Source organism: Saimiri boliviensis, chromosome 3, assembly GCF_048565385.1.
Source record: "Saimiri boliviensis isolate mSaiBol1 chromosome 3, mSaiBol1.pri, whole genome shotgun sequence".
NCBI lineage: Eukaryota > Metazoa > Chordata > Mammalia > Primates > Cebidae > Saimiri > Saimiri boliviensis.
In genome coordinates, this window is record NC_133451.1 from 110383953 (window position 1) to 110393526 (window position 9574).

The following is a 9574-nucleotide window of genomic DNA, read 5'->3' on the forward strand; positions in this document are numbered from 1 at the left end:
GTATTTTGTTGAGAATTGTTGCATCTATTTTTATTAGGGATTTTGGCCTATAGTTTCTTTTTTAGTAGTGTCTTTGTCTAGCTTTGGTATTAGGATAATGATAGACTAAGAAGTAAGAGAGAGAAGATACAAATAAATAAAATCATAAATGAAAGCAAAGACATTATAACTGAAATCACAGAAGTACAAAAGATTCCAAGAGTCTAATATGAACAATTATACTCTAAGGATTGGATACCTTGGAAGAAATAGATAAATTCCTGGGAACATACAACCTACCAAGACTGAATCATGAAGACATAGAAGATCTGACCAGAGAAGTAATGAGTAAAAAAATTGAATCAGTAATAAAAAGCCTCTCATCAAAGTAAAGCTCAAAACTTTCATATTGAATTCTACCAAACAATTAGAGAAGAACTAACACTATTTCTTCTCAAGCTCTTCCAAAAAATTGTAGAGGAGAGAATAATAAAAACTTATTTTATCTTTATTTAATTTTTGCAATCAGTTTGCTTATATAATATCAGGAATTTTGTCTTCAGTTTCATAAAGTATGTTGATGTATGTTTTATTTTTCTAATCATTCCTTTGTCTGATATTTCTATCAACATAATGTTGACTTCATACAAGATTTGCAAAGTTCTATTCCATTTATGGAAGAGATTACATGTAATGGTTATTTTTTCTTCTTTAAATGCATCTTAAGTATTGTCCTATAAAATTATCTGGGCCTGAAGCTTTATATTTTGTAAATTTTATATTTGGTAAGATTATATTTTGGTATTACTTTTAACTTTAAATTCAAGACTATTTATGTTATCTATATTTTCTTGTGTGAGCTTCAGTAGGCTCCTTTATTTTAAGAATGACTACATTTCATCTAAGTTTTCCAATGTGTTACACAGTGTGGTTTGTGGTATCCCACTTTTATTCTTTTAGTGGTTTTGGAATCAGTAGTGATATTTCTTGTTTAATTTTGATACTGGTCATTTCTCTCTGTCTTTATTCTGGCTTCTAGATCTTTTACTTATTGTCTTTTATCCAAAGAACAAAAACAAAAAGGGTTATGTTTTACTTTAGTGTATATTTAATGTTTCAGTTTTTAAAAATTCTCCAGAGGAATAAGCTGGGAAAAAATTTTTGGAAATATATAAATATGTAATGAATAATAATAAATAATAACATAGCAAAAGTTGTATAGACTTTTTGTGCAGTTTTTAAAATGCTTTTTAAGTGCGTGTTTTCATTTTCTGTGAAGTGCTTTATATTTATTTATACGATCAAATACCAACGGGTCAGTAATACCAATAAGAAAAGAAAATTACTAACTTTAAGGTGTGAACTCACAAAAGTATTATCAGAAACTGAAACTCCATGAATTTATAGTAAAATTTTCTATTCAATTTGTCTTTCTCTGAAACGGCAAAGGTTACACAATAAGCAGAAATAAGTTTATGACAAACTATACATGGGATTGCATTCTAATTAACTACATAGAAGATTAAAATATAGTCATGAGAAATAAATATATTTGGTCAAAACTGAGAATACAATTAATTGTGAGCCAAAATAATAGAATATAAAAATGCAAAAAGACATCACTTTATAATTAGTTGCAATAATGGCTGTGGAGACTATACTTCATGTACTTTCCCTCCAGAAACCTCCCCAGGTTCTCTTGGTAAGGATCTGAGAAAGATCTCCTAGCAGTGCTGACAAGGAATGGGGAAAAATTAGTCATTCTGAAGCCCTTAAGCTATTTCTTTAACACGTCTACTGTCCAGGAGGCAAGACATAATGAAAGAACAATACTAAAAATTTATTCCCAGTGGGAAGATATGTGCTTCTCACTTCAACACCTTTAGGCTTTCTGCCTCACCTAAGAAAGAAAGAAAAAAAAAAAATCAAAACCAAAGTACAAAGCGTGGTCAATAGGGGAGAGAGTGCTAAAGAAACTGACAGGGTATGCTTGGTCAGAGAAGGGAGTAGAGGTAACAATAACAACAATAATTAATTAATTAATTTTAAAAACATGTATACCCAAACAGAGGACAAGAAACACTTGTAAAGGCCATGTTCCCAAAACACAGTTCCAGTTAGAGACTGAGATTTAATTAGAGGATTACAGAACATATCCCTTGCTAAGCTCTACCAACACTCTAACAAAAGCCAGTTTAATTACACTGGATTACAGAAGAAATAGCTGTAAGATAAAGACTCCTGCTAACCATCAGTATAAAGGGAAACCCCAAAGGCAAGACTGGAAACAAAAACAGGCACATTCGCAAAATTTAAATTGTTTCCTGACTACAGCTATAATAAACATAAAATACAGTCCACATTTAGCCAGATTAACTTATGTAAGTCCTTACACTAGGGGCCTGTTTACTACAATTCATATTCTCTGATACAACATGTCCAGCTGACAACAGAAAATTACAAGGCATACCACAGGCCAAAAAAAAAAAAAAAAAAAAAAGAAAGAAAGAAAGAAAGAAAAGGAAAGAATAGCATTTTGAATAGACAAGCAAGTATTAAGACCAAAACAGAAAAATACACATTTTGCATTTATCAGAAAAGATATTTAAAATGATGTGCTCCATATATTAAGAGATCTAATGGAAAATATTTTTTTCTGTATTATAATTCCCAACAGAATATTTATTTTTCTTACATTAATTTCAGCAGAGAGATAACAACTATAAGGGGGAAAACAAACATCTAAAGAAAATCCTGAAATCAAAAGTACTGAAATGGAAATTAAGAATGCTCTTAATAAGTTTGTTATGGCTTGATTATTTCCATTCCCTTTAAAATCCATTTCTAAATTTAATTACCAATGCAACAGTATTTAAGAGGTAGGACATTAGTGGGTTATTACTATATGAGGGTTCCACCCTCATGAATGAGACTCATAACCAAAAAAGGCTGAAGATACCTTTCTGGATGTTTTTTTTTCCCTTTCACCCTTCTGTCATGTGAAGAAGCAGTGTTCATCCTCTCTGGAGGACATAGCAACAAGGTGACATCTTTGAAGTGCAGACTTAGCTCTTACTAGACGTCGAAACTACTAGTGCCTTAATCTTAACTTTCAGTTTCTAGAATTGTGAGAAACAAATTTCTATTCTTGATACATTACCTAGTCTCAAGTATTTTGTTGAAACAGCAGCAAAATCTAAGACAAAGCTTATGAAGACTTTCAAGAAAACTGAGGAAAGAATTAGTGAACTTGAATGTAGGTTAGTATAACATGAAACTCAAATGGAACAAATGAATGAAGACACAGATCAGGACATCCAAGAACTATGGAATAATATCAAAAGTTATATTTGTAATTGAATACCAGGAAAAGAAGAGAATAAGAATTAAACAGAAGAAATATTTGCATCAATAATGATTGAGAACTCACCAAAATTAATGAGACATCAAACCACACATCCAGGATGCTCAGAAAATGCCAGCAAGATGAATAGAAAATAGATACATGCACATACACAGACACAGACACTCACATGTATCTAAGCATAAAATCATCAAGCTGCAAAATTTTTTTTGAAAATCGGGGAAAATCTTAAAGAACGTTGAGTACATCTTAACTACAGAGAAGCAAGGATAAGAATGAGAGTGGACCTCTCAGCAGAAATCATGCAACCAATTAAAGAGTGGAGTAACGTTTTTAAATGCTGAGAGGAAAAACCTGCCAACATAGAATAACATACCTAGCAAAATTATCCTTCAAAAGTGAAGGAGCACTAAAGGCTTTTTCAGATGAACAACAACTAAAGGAATTCATTACTGGAAGACCTACCCTGTAAAAAACATTAACAGAAATTTTTTAGATTAAAAATGTAATATATATGAGACACTTGGATTGATGTGTAATATTTAAAGTTTTTCTTATCTTAATTGATCTAAAAGATAAGTATTGACAGCAGTAATAGCAACACTAATTGATTCATCATTGCTCAGAGATGTTAGATAAATCACAGCAAAATCCTCATGCCTGTAATCCCAGCACTTTGGGCAGCCGAGATGGTTGGACCACTTGAGGTCAGGAGTTTGTGACCGGCCTGGCCAACATGGTGAAACCCCATCTCTACTAAAAACACAAAATTTAGCTGGGCATGGTGGCAGGCACCTATAATCCCAGCTACCTGGGAGGCTGAGGCAAGAGAATTATTTGAACCTGGGAGGTAGAGTTTACAGTGAACCAAGGTTGTGTCACTGCACTCCAGCCTGGATGACAGAGCAAGACTCCTTCTCAAAATAAATAAATAAATGGCAGTAAATTCACAAGAAATAAGACAGATGTACTAGTAATTCTACATTATGAGGTATCCACACTACACGCACAGTGTTAAGTTTTTATTTGATACTGTATTTGGATTATTTAAACATATATGTTGTAAACCCTAGGGCAACCACTTAAAACATTTGTGTTAAGTATAAATTATACACAGAAATAATAATGATAGAAAGTAAATTTAACTAGTATAATATGTTCAATTAAAATTAGAGAAAATAGGAAAAGAGGAGGTAAAAGAAAGAACAAATGTAATCATGATTGAAATTAATGTATAGCTCTCATATATCCTGGGACAATTTTGAATTAATACAAATACATATGTCAGAAAAATGTTTATTCTCAATAGATTGATTAAATAATAATTAAATAACTTTAGTGTTAAATTGAAGTTGTTTAAATAAAAATGTTTTATAATGTTTAAAAATAATTTTTTTTGCAAAAATAATGGCTATCCCTACAAATAAGGATTTTTATAAAATTAACAACCAAATTTAACAAATTTCTTTAAACATTATTTAAGGAAAAGATGCTAAATACCTACAGGCATGAGTGAGTCAGATCCAGATGTAGATGGATCTAGAAATTGTATTTTATTCAGTCCTATATGTAAACAGTTAGGTATTCCAAGCCATTGTGGTATTTAGAGACACACGTCAGTTCAATGTTCACACATAACAGAATGCAACTTGCTGAAACAAATTATGTCATTTATGAAGTCATATTTTTGGCTAACACTTAACATTGCTTACTTTTGTTAGAAAGTGTCTCCCTCTGTCATCCAAGCTAGAATGCAATGGCATAAACATGGCTCACTGCTGCCGCTACCTCCTCAGCTCAAGTGATTCTCCTGTCTCAGCCCATTTAGCTGAAACCACAGCCATGCACCACCATGTCCAGCTAATTTTTTGATTTTTTGTAATGATGGGATATCACTATTCTGCACAGGCTGGTCTCAAACTCTTGGGCTCAAACAATCCTCTCATTTCTGCACCGCAAACTGCTAAGACAGGAATGAACCACTCTGCCTGGCTTATTGCTTATTTTTAACTTTTTTTTTTTTTCTCCATAAAAGGATTTGTTGAACGCTATTCAGTGGAAGTCTCTGAGAATTGTACAACCTGTGACCCTGAGGGAGGTGGTAAATTCCTCATCCAACTTTGTCAAACAGACCTCTAAGAAAAGTGATAGTGAAAATATTGAGCCTTTGCCTTCATTCCTCAGAAAGAAGTAATGGAGAAATCATGCTCACCTAGCATTTAGTTGGGGAGAAAAATATAGTATTAATATTTAATTTTCTCAGAACAGAGATGGATGCTTTTCTTCAAGGCAAGAGGAAGTAGTGCTAAGTGAAAGGGAGCTAGGATACATTAGAAGGAAAAAACACATGATGTCCCTACAAATAATAAAAGACATGTGGTTCTCCCCTTCCACATTTCAGCAGGTCTGAATAATTTCTTACAGCTGTTCCTGTCTTATGAGCCATTAGATTTAGAAAGCAGTGAGAAAATAACAGAAAATAGCAAACTGCTGATTCATAAGCCATGTTTCTCAAAACTCAATAATTTTTTTCGAACATTCACTCATTTGGTAGCCTATTTAAATCCGTGTCTGTCTTCAAAATGTGTGACAACAGAAAGCAAATGTGGTCTACCAGTCAACCTTATTTAACATTCTGTGGGATCAAATACAAAAGTATTTGCTGATACAAAGTATTAATATGATTATTATCAACATATTGATACAGTATTTCTGTATTGACATATTGCTGTTACATCTCTTTAAAGATGGTAGAGTGAAGTCTTGGTGATAAAGATATGGGATGGGATCCCAATTCTGAAAAAGTTCATTCTATCATCTGTCTTATAATTCACTGCCTCATTGTATAGTAATGGAATGAAAGACAAACTCTTAAAATTATCTTGCTTTAAGAAGAACATTAGAGGATAAGTAACAAATTTACGAATAAAATATTTTTTTTTAAAAAATTAACACAGATCTAGCTTGTCTATTTCTTTTCATCATCATGTTAGGGTGTTGATTTTAGATCTTTCCTGGTTTCTCTTGTGGACATTAAGTGCTATAAATTTCCTTCTATGCACTGCTTTAAATGTGTCCGAGAAATTGTGGTATGTTGTGTCTTCATTCTCATTGGTTTCAAAGAACATATTTATTTCTGTCTCCATTTCGTTATTTATCCAGTAGTCATTCAGGGGCAGGTTGTTCAGTTTCCATGCAGTTGTGCAATTTTCAGTGATTTTCTTAATTGTGAGTTCTAATTTGATTGCACTATGGTCTGAGAGACTGTTTCACATTTGCTGAGGAGTGTTTTACTTCCAATTATGTCAATTTTAGAATAAGTGTGATGTGGTGCTGAGAAAAATGTATATTCTGTGGATTTGGGATGAAGAATTCTGGAGATGTCTATTAGGTCTGCATATATAGGCTCAAAATACAGGAATGGAAAAAGACTTACCAATCACATGAAGAGCAAAAAAAAAAAAAAAAAAAAAGCAAGGGTTGTAATACCAGTCTCTGATAAAGCACACTTTAAACCAACAAAACTTTTGGTTTAAAGTCTGCTTTATCAGAGGCTAGGATTACAACACAAAAGAAAAAGAGACAAAGAAGAGCATTACATAATGGTAAAGGGATCAAAGCAACAAGAAGAACTAACTATTCTAAATATATATGGACCCAATACAGGAGCAACCCGGATACATAAAGCAACTTCTTAATGATCTACAAAAAGACTTATACTCCCACACAACAATAGTGAAAGACTTTAACACCTCACTGTCAATATTAGACAGATCAACAAGACAGAAAATTAATAAGGATATCCAGGACTTGAACTCAGATCTGGACCAAGTTGACCTAATAGACATTTACAGAACTCTCCACCGCAATTCCACAGAATATACATTTTTCTCAGTACCACATTGCACTCATTCTAAAATTGACCACATAATTGAAAGTAAATCACTCCTCAGCAAATGCAAAAGAACAGAAATCATAGCCAACAATCTCTCAGACCACAGTACAATCAAATTAGAGCTCAGGATTAAGAAACTAACTCAAAACCACACAACTACATGGAGACTGAACAACCTGCTCCTGAATGCTATCTCCATCAAGCTACCATTTACTTTCTTCACAGAACTGAAAAAAAAACCTTAAACTTCATATGGAACCAAAAAAGAGCTTGCATAGTCAAGACAATCCTAAACAAACAAACAAACAAACAAACAAAAAAAGCTGGAGACATCATGCTACCCAACTTCAAATTATACTACAAGGCTACAGTAATCAGAACAGCCTGATACTGGTACCAAAACAGAGATATAGACCAATGGAACAGAACAGATCTCCTCAGAAATCAAGCCACACTTCTACAACCATTTGATCTTTGACAAACCTGACAAAAACAAGCAATGGAGAAAGTATTCCCTATTTAATAAACGGTGTTGGGAAAATTGGCTAGCCATATGAAGAAAGCTTAAACTGGATCCCTTCCTTACACTTTATTCAAAAATTAACTCCAGACAGATTAAGAATTTAAACATAAGACCTAACACAATGAAAACCTAGGAAATATTATTCAGGACAAAGGCATGGGCAAGGACTTTATGACTAAAACACCAAAAGCAATGGCAACGAAAGCCAAGATAGACAAAAGAATCTAATTAAACTAAAGACTTTCTGCACAGCAAAAGAAACCATCATTAGAGTGAACGAACAACCAACAGAATGGGAAAGCATTTTTGCAATCTACCCATCTGACAAAGGGCTAATATCCAGAATCTACAAAGAACTTAAACAAAAATACACACACACACACACACACACACACACACACACACAAACCATCAAAAAGTGGGCAAGGAATATAATCAGACACTTCTCAAAAGAAGACATTTATGCAGCCAACAAACATATGAAAAAAGGCTCATAGTCACTGGTCATTAGAGAAATGCAAATCAAATCCACATTGAGATACCATTTCACATCAGTTACAATGGCAATCATTAAAAAGTCAGGAGACAACAGATGCAGGAGAGGATGTGAAGAAATAGAAATGCTTCTACACTGTTCATGGGAGTGTAAATTAGTTCAACCATTGTGGAAAACAGTGTGGTGATTCCTCAAGGATCTAGAAATAGAAATATCATTTGACCCAGCAATCCCATTACTGGGCATACACCCAAAGGATTTTAAATCATTCTATTATAGAGACACATGTACATGTGTGTTTACTGTGGCACTGTTCACAATAGCAAAGATTTGGAACAAACCCAAATGTTCATCAATGATAGACTGGATAAAGAAAATGTGGCACATATACACCATAGAATACTATGCAGCCATAAAAAAAGGTGAGTTCATGTCCTTTGCAGGGACATGGATGAACCTGGAAACCATCATTCGCAGCAAACTAGCGCAAGAACAGAAAACCAAACACCGCATGTTCTTACTCATAAGTGGGTGATGTACAATGAGAACACATGGACACAGGGAGGGGAACATTACACAGTGGGGTCTGTCGGGAGGTGGGGGGCTAGGGGAGGGATAGCTGGGGTAGGTGAACAGCAGAGGGATAGCATTAAGAGAAATACACAATGTAAATGATGGGGTGATGGATGCAGCAAACCACCATGGCACATGTATACCTGTGTAACACATCTGCACGTTCTGCACATGTACCACAGAACTTAAAGTATAATTTTAAAAAATTAAAAAATTAACACAGATTAGTTTATTACTGGTTAAATTATTTGATATTAAAATGTGACTAAAATTTTAACTCTAAGTCAAATTATTAAATTTATATATTTTAATATCTACATAACTGTAACAGACATCATATTTTGTAAATATAAGCTACTAACCATAGTGCCTAAGAGCCCTCTAGCTTTATAAAGAAGATTAACAACAAAGACACAGTACAAAACAATCACGAGGTCACATATCTTGGCCTGGATTTTCTCATTTAGCTATCAGAATAACTTGAGGGCTATTTAGTCACTCTTCTAGCTCTCTAAGCAGCTTTAGAAATAAAGGAGACAAAACTTTATATAAAGTGTACAGTAGTCCTCTCTTACCCACAGTTTCATTTTCTGGGTTTTCAGTTACCTGAGGTCAACCACAGTTAGGAAATACTGAATGGGAAGTTCCAAAAATAAGCAATGGATAAATTTTAAATTGATCAGTGTTCTAAGTAGCACGAGGAAATCTTAGTCCCGCTCAGAACGTGAATTCTCTCTTTGTCCA